This window comes from Onychostruthus taczanowskii, unplaced genomic scaffold (genome assembly GCF_017590055.1).
Source record: "Onychostruthus taczanowskii isolate IOZ18803 unplaced genomic scaffold, ASM1759005v1 scaffold38, whole genome shotgun sequence".
Lineage (NCBI taxonomy): Eukaryota > Metazoa > Chordata > Aves > Passeriformes > Passeridae > Onychostruthus > Onychostruthus taczanowskii.
Genome location: NW_024501237.1, coordinates 8,344,380 through 8,352,873, shown reverse-complemented (window position 1 = coordinate 8,352,873; position 8,494 = coordinate 8,344,380).

Genomic DNA, 8,494 nt, shown 5'->3' with positions numbered 1-8,494 from the left:
ACATATGAAAAAGTGTCATTTACTTGGTTGGTGAATGTATGATGATGGATAACATTTAGTTTTAAACTGTAATGCAATAAACCACAAAGTTAGTTATTAAATCCTGTTGTTGGTTCAGTGCAGCAGCATACTTATTGCTTCATTGCTGATCCGTTCAAAAAAAATCTTAATTATAAACTCCACAAAGTTACTTGCAATTTTACTGGGATTTGCTTTCCCTTCCAGCCTTCCTAACTGGTTAACAATGTTGTACTGTGTTTTTACGCTCTTCTCTGGTGGTAGCAAATATCAAAACTAGCAGGAAGTCAATCAAAGAATAAAAATGCTGAGTTCTGTCTGTAAATGAATACTAGTGTTTCCTTGTAGGGTTCAGCGTCCTCCGTGGATGGCCCACCAGCTTTGTAATAAAGGATCCCTTGGCCAGTTCCCTTAATTCCCCTTGTCTTCTTCCAGGCTGATGAGCCATTAATAGGGCTCTCAAAAAAGGAAAAACAGGTCTGTAGGAAAAGGCTGTGACTCCCTTTGGAGTCAGGCTGGGAAAAAAACACCTTGGCAAGGAGCTGTCTGTCCTAGCCCAGATACTAACTGTATGTACAACAACAACAAAAAAAATCCTTTGACCTTTTAAGCTACTAAGAGCCAACATGGGATTTGGATAAATGGGTGTTCAGAGGCAAGCTGAATGAAGAAGCATTTGCTGTTTTCCTCAGATACAATTTTTGGGGATTAAATAAAATAAGGCTTCTCTTCCCCACCCATAAGCCCTCCTGATCCCACAGTTTTCCTGATTCAGTGTCCCAGAGTATCTTGTGAATTTAATCAACCACCATGCAAAATAATACGATGATGCTGACAAATTGTAGTAAAAGTAGCTAAGCAGACTGCTGATAGTGCAATATAGGAATCCACAGTGTGTTGTGCACCTGGCATTTCAGATTGCCTAGAAAAAATGTTCATTAATTACTGTGTGTAATGAATAACAGCTCTGACTAACCTGCAGGGAAGAGGGTGTGATACTGAAGTGATGGCGGCAATATCCTCAGATTCACCCCTTCCTTTGGATGGGAAAGGGGAGCTTGTTGCAGGAAGGGCTCCTTTGCACAGATTGTGCCACCACCCCTAAAAAATAGCATCCCTTCCTTATCCATGTCCTCATAACTTCATTGTTCTGTGGGAGGGAAAGGGCATTTGTGCTGGGAAACTGCCTGCCTTGAATTTTTCATAACGAGAAACTGCCCCCTTTCATTCCTGGGAACAGCTCCTCATTATTTGAAGCACAGATCTATGAGAAGCTAAGGTAGCCTGACAGCTTAGGCGTTATTATATCGGCATAAATATCTCAGGTTTAGCTTTCAATCAGTACCCCTCCACTCCATCAGGTATAAAAGATCTTCCTACCTTGTCATTATGCTTCTGCAATCTGTTCTGAAGGCCCCATGTGCAGCAGTAGAAAGACTACAGCTCTCTGTGGCCCCTCTTGTCCCTCAAAATGCAGGAGTGCATGCAAAGTGCCCTTTATTCCAAATTTCCCTTCATGGAACAAACCCAAGGGATATGTAAATGTTTTTTTCTTAGATGGAAGTAAATGGGTAGCAATGGCTGTCAAGTGGATCATGCAGCAAGACTGGCATTTCCATGGTAAATATAAGTGGTGGGCTTGTGATGGCTCTTTGAGCTTCTGGTATTTTCTCCTGAACTTCCCAAAACAAAGAGCCAGGGCCCCATTCTTCTAAGAGGACCACAGAGATGTCCTCGAAAGTAGAAATAGTTTTGTTCCCTGCATGTTTTTTGTATGATTTATGAAGCTGTAAACCAGACACTCCTTATATTCTATTAAGCTGCTTTCATTAATTATTTGCTATTTTTCTTACAGTCATCTTTATAATCTGCAAGAATTTTTATAAAATTTTAGGAAAATTTTGGCTTCTGGCTGTTTACATCGTGCATTTCAAGTATTTTTCCTAACTGGAATCATCAAGCATTCACAATTCTGCATCTCACTTCACTTGTGGTATCACTCAAATGTCTTAATGAAATATAACTGTTTGAGCTGGGAAAAAACACCCCAATCTTTGCTTTATTGAAGCATGAACTTGCTTGTTCTTTTGAATTCTTGTTTTGTCCCTTGATGAGCATCTTTTCATCATGTCCTTTATGTTCTGTTTAATACTGCAGGACCCTGCTGGCACTGAAACCATCCTGCCTTTTCTAAATTATTGACAGGTACACAAATTGCATACAAGCTATGTGAAAAATGTATGGTGACCTAAATTTATCTAAATGGAAAAGCCTTGTGCTGCAGCTAAGCTGAAGCTGAGGAGACAAATTGAGCTCAGAGCCGGGGTGCTGGCACTGGCTGTTGCCAAGTGTAAGGAAGATAGAAAAGACTGAGGCCACTGGAATAAGTAATAAACAAGCAGTATTTATCCTTATTTATAGGGATCATACTCTGAATACAGTTTTAAAAGTGTATGAATTTGATATCTAAAAGGACATCTTAGCAAGCTACCAGGAAAATAAGCTTTTGTCTCATACCTATGTATACTATCAGATGCATGGGCCCCATCTGTCTTGGGGATGTTTTTTTTTTTTTCTTTTTTGCATACATTATAAATTGTTCTTCCTGGTGAGATCATAGTATTTTCAATAGCACAAATACACTCTAGTATTTGCTTTTGCATATTCCCTCACCTGCAGCCCTCTCCAAAAGCAGGTATTTGTGGCTGACACCTTGAAGACTGATGTTCTTTCAGAGGGGGTGTTCTGGCTGCAGTACCAGAGGCTGCTATGGGCTGTGTTTTGGATTTGTGCTGCACACAAGGTTGATAACACAGAGATGTTTTTGTTATTGCTGAGCAGGGCTTACACAGAGCCAAGGCCTTTCCTGCTTTTTGTGCTGCCACACTGGTGAGGGTGCCTGGGAGGATGGGAGGAGACACAGCCCGACAGGTGACCCCAAACTGACCAAAGGGATATTCCAGACCATGTGACATCATGCTCAGTATATAAAGTGAGGGGATGGAGGAAAGGGTGTTCATGAGTGATGGTGTTTGTCTTCCCAAGTGTATTGTTGGGATGACTGGCTGCCCGTGGGAACGGCTCACCTTGCAGGTGTGGCTGCTGCGTGTGAGAGTGCACAGAGAAGTTCCTTCTTCTTCTTCTTCTCCAGGCCAGAGAAGTTCCTGGAGAACTGTCTCCCCCAGGGCCTCACTGGGGAAGGACTCCTCTCCCAGAGCACCAGAAGAAAATCTCGGTGATGATTTGGTGGGAAGGAGGGAGGGGCTGGGGGGAAATAGTGTTTTAAGGGCTTACTTTAATTCTCATTATTCTCCTCTGATTATGTTAGTAAGAAATTCACTTTGCAACCTTAATTTGAGCCTGTTTTGCCCTTGAAGTGTCTCTCCCAGTCCTTAACTCATGAGTCCTTCGTTAACTTTTTTCTGTCTGCCCAGCTGTGGCAGGGGAGGGTGAGTGACTCTCATGGGTGCCTGGTGTTGAGCCACTGCCAAGTTACATGGCCCTGCTCTCCTGGAGATGGCTGAACACCTGCCTGCCCATGGGAAGCAGGGAATTCATTCCTTGTTTTGCTTTGCTTGTGTGTGTGGCTTTTGCTTTCCCTATTAAATTGTCAACCCTGGAGTTTTCTGGCTTTTACTGCTCTGATGCTCTCCCTGATCCTTTTGGATCTCTGGGAACAGCTCTCTGGGACTTGGTGGCTGCCTGGGGTGAAACTGTGATGGTATGTATTTTTATTCAATATTTTAGTTGACATTACAGTAGGACAATGCCTTGCATTACAAGAGTGAGCCTGGGAAAAGAAGGAAAGCTTATTCTTGCAGAAATGAGTAACAAAACCACACCCTGAGATTAAACTATTGGAAGAAAAACCTGTTACCAGATAATAAAATGCATAATATAGCCTTACATTAAATTCTTGTGAGTCAAGGTCTCAACATGCAGGCAAATCACAATACAGCTGGGTTTGTTTGCTGCCTGGGGATGATTTATTGGGGCATTGGTGCACACAGGTAAATATAGAAGCCTAATGACATTTGATTTGTGACATACAGATACCCTTAAGCACAGCACGTAAGCCCCACAAGAAGCCAGAAGTCAGAAGTAGAGTATCTCTGCAAAACTTTTTAAAAAGTTTAAAAAGAACTCTAAAAGCATTTTTAAACTACTTGTCATTAAACCAACTGGAAACTTTTTGATTAGGAAAAAACAAGTAAATGAGACAGCCTTAGACTTACCCTTTTCCCCCCTAATTTGTTCCTTAGAACTTAGAACCTAGTAGACGCAATTTTCAGATATTGAATACTCTGCATTTTCATGGGACTAACATGTTAAAATGTTCCTTCAGGAGACAACAGAAATAACTATTCTTGAAATGCTAAGCAAGTCCAGAGAGTTGCAACTATTTTCAGAATCCCCTTTCTTGGAAAGTTCTACATCTGCTCAACAAAAATAGCTGTGAATTTAGGTTTTATATGTTCATTCACTGAGCACATCTGAAGAGTGCATTAAAAGTACTTGTCCTCACAAAAGAAGAAAACCAAAAGCTTTTTCAAGAGCTTTTACATCAAGAAGTGTTTTTAATTTATACTGTGATGATAAATAAATTCAATTACATTTGCTGATTTCCAAATATATTAGAAAGGAAAAGGAATATCTGGAAATAGTCTGTGCTGGATGAAATGTAAGGATCTAATCAACATCTTTATTCTTTCAAGTATAGCAGCAGTGATGAAATTTCCAGTACCCCACTGAAATAGCTCACATAAAAGCATCCACATCTGATAGAAAATTTAAACTCTCAGGTTTAAACTAGGTTATTTACTCCAAGTCCAGTGTTTCAGGGGCCAGCTGTGTTTCCCGTGAAGGAGGCTCTGTCTGTCTCAGGGCTAACAAAGCAGGAACTACGGTGGCTGGTGGCAGCATCGTGGGGCAAATTCACTGGCAAGGTTTTGGGGTGCTCATTTCAAAATAGCCGAGTACTAAAAACTAGGAATGCCCTCGGCCACTAGGTGGTGTTGATTCTGCCATTTAAAGTGTTGGCTGGTGAAATAAAAGGAGCTAAGAGCTGTTGAAGAGCTCGGATCTAATTCTGATTCACTCTGGCCCCCCTGGTATAACCCAGAAGAAAATCATTTAAATGAGCTGTTGGCAGCCCCTGTGAACAGCTGTTTAAACTCACATTTGTGCACACTAGACAGAGCCCAAATCAGAGTACCCCCTACTAGAATTTGTTTTCTCTACTTTGATCATTGGGTTTATAGAGATGGGCTTGCTTGTGCTTCCTCTCCTTACCCAAAACACTTTTTGCATTCTGGGTGCAAGAAGGAGCGATTCTGTGCAAGGGACATTAGGAACCTGAGGCTGGCACAACCTCCTCTCCCCTCCCTTCAATCTCCCTTCAACAAAATTACCCTCTTCTTTGACAGAATGAATTATTTGAGAGCATAGATGGAATCATCCTGTCTCAGAAGAGGACTACAGGGTGGAGGAACATCTCTACAGTCTTAGGGATTGGTCCAAGAGAGGCAGAAAGGAGTGACAAAAAAGAAGATGTGCACTGTAACTGAAGTTGCTCGGAATTCAGGATATTTTAATGCTTTTTTAATTTAGTCTAGCCTCTTGTTTTTATATGAGTAATTATAGGTTGCTCAAAGCAATGTCCTTCAACCACATGACAGATGATCTTTAGGATCTCAGGATCATTTATTATCTGTGCAGGCAGAAACCCCAAGTGGTCAGGAGCACACGTAGCAATGTAAAGAGGAGGACTCCCAAAGGCTATTATTAGATATCTGATCTAAACCTTAGGAATTCTGGCCCAGCTATCAGTTTATAAAGCCCCTGTTAGGGTAACAGTTCTCTCAACTACTGTAATCTACATTTGCTTTTCAGTGTAGGGGTTAAACTCTTAAAAAAATTTTGCCGGTGGGCATTGCTTAGACTTAATGTGTGTATCTTTCCTCTCACCTGTGTTGATTCCCTTGGTGAGTTAACAGATTGTTAGGGCAATGCCACACTTTCCTTCTTGAGAGAGAGATCAATCCTTTCTGATTCTAGTGTCCTTCCCTGCCAGGCATAATTTGCTTATTGACTGTAAATGGCAGCAGTAGCACAGTCAGGCTGGAGCACAGTGCTGCTGGCCTTTTACTTAGTCCCGGTGAGCCACACCTGGAGTACTGTGTCCAGTTCTGGGCTCCTCAGGACAACTGAGACATGGAGCTCCAGGAGCAGGTCCAGGAGGTTTATGAAGTTATAAAAGGACTGGATCACCTCTCCTGTGAGGGGAGGATGAGGGAGCTGGGGTTGTACAGCATTGGCACGACTGAGAGGGGAGTGCGGGCTGCAGTATCACATCACAGGTTGAGTCACAACATCATCACAGAAATCCCTCCCTGCAATTACAAACAAGCCCTCACACTCTTGGTCTTGTGTTGGGGAAGATGAAACAGGAAAGCCTTAAAAATATGATTGCCTGGCAAAAGATTTTAAGAATATGGAAACTATAAGGCAGATTGAAATGAAAGCAAGCTTTGAGATACCTTAGTTACTGAACAACTGGAAAACAATGGTATGGCCGGCTGAAGGTAATCCCCTTTTGATGAAACAATACCCTCTGCTTGCAGACAGGTCCAAGGGTCAGAGCAGACCCCAGTAGCTTGGCACAAGGCATCCAAAGAGTAGTTTTTAGGGTTTAAAATGTAACACAGTATGGTAATGTAATGATTCTTATAGGCTGTATGTAAATGCTATAGGATTTGTATCTTGTAACTTAGACTGGTTAGTAAGAATTAGAATATTCAACCCAGAAGGAGATTTATTGTATTGTAACAAGAACCATTCGTTCATTCTCTTAATTCTCTCTCTCTACCACTCTCTTTCTCTCTCTCATTGGGGCCTGCTCTGAGCTTTGGCTGGCAGCTCCAAGCAGAGCCCCTGCACCCACGCCCTCTGCAATAAACCACAAGTCCCAAGACCTGGCTTCAGAGATCTCTCGTCTCCATCTGTCCCGACTGTCCTGATCCCCAGCTGCTCCTACAGTCTTCCTTCTGACTCCAGGCCTTTTGAGTATATATATCAATGCAAATATCTCAAAATATCAAATACCTCTCAAATACCTCAAAAATGCAATTCCCTGTGGATGCTCCCTATGTGTCAGGATCCCGTTACTAAGGTTCTTAGAAATGCCTCTGCCCGAATTAAGATGCAAAGGAAACCATATGCCAGTGACAACAGTATGGGTTTTATTTGATAGCAAATATGGGAGAAAGAAATGGAAAATAGGTGGGGGGCACAGAAAGAGAGCAACAAGGACACAATATAGTAAATGTCACCACTCTGTGGATCCCAACAATGATCCTCTCCAGCTGGTCTTCTTTGTGGTAAAGGTGCCCCCAAAAAGCACAGAATCTCATGGGTCAATACATGCTCAGGCCAGGTAGGAAAACCTAGGCACCTCCCTTAAGGGTGGGGGTCGGGGGGAGTTTGCCATTGTCCCTTACAAGAGACTCTGGGTTTGTGGCATCACCTGCAGTCCTGTGGTGCCAGGCTTCAGGAATGACTCCAGGGTCATTCGGGTCACTCGGAGGTCTTTGCTGGATTAAGGCACCCCTTCAGCTCCTCTCATGGGAGTGTCCCACTGGGGATTCGATTCCACAACCAGGTTGTGTAAGGGGGGATGGGTTCCCTGCCCCTGAACACCCAAACTTCCTCCCCCCACCTTTCTTGGGGTCAAATCTGGGCAAACCTGCTCCCAGCGAAGGGGTCTGTGGGCTACGGCCTCCCCCACCCTGAAGCAAGCCAGAGATGATTCTTAGCACAGCAGCTGGTTTGGCTCACATTCTTTTCCTTGTCAAATTGTTTGCTTCAGGTAATTGGAGAATGGGTTTTCCCTTTATCTAATCTCAGCAGTTCGACTTTCAGTCCAAAGTCCCAGTCAGGTACCTTCAGGGAGACTTCTTTGGTTGTAGCTTCTTTATACAGTTTTTGTTATAATGAGCAAAACTTGGTATCAATGTTTAGGCATGAATTATTTCAGTGTCTGACACCATGTTGTCTGCAAACACTGGATTTGTTACCTCCTGTCCAACAAGCCAATAACTACTCAAGAGAAACTACTCATGATCTGTTTCAGATTGCTTAAACCTGGTGCTCCATGATATTCAACAGATCAAGTATCCCAACTCTCAGAACTTTTACTATTTATACATTTTAGCAAAGGGATCATTAGTTACAACTCACTATGGGACATCCACTTTGTCCACAGTGGTCCGTCCTTCTTGCCCAGCTTTGTTAACCTCCCCTGGGTCTGAGAACATTGAAGCCTGTCCAGCCCCAAACCCTTACAAGGCATTTCCACCAACAAATAATTTGTTTTTGGCGCACTGGCCATCGCTTAGAGCTTCCTGGCAGCTGTTTCACAGGCTCAGTCTCCCTTCTCATTGATTAGGCTGGAAAGCAGACAAAAATCAAACAACCA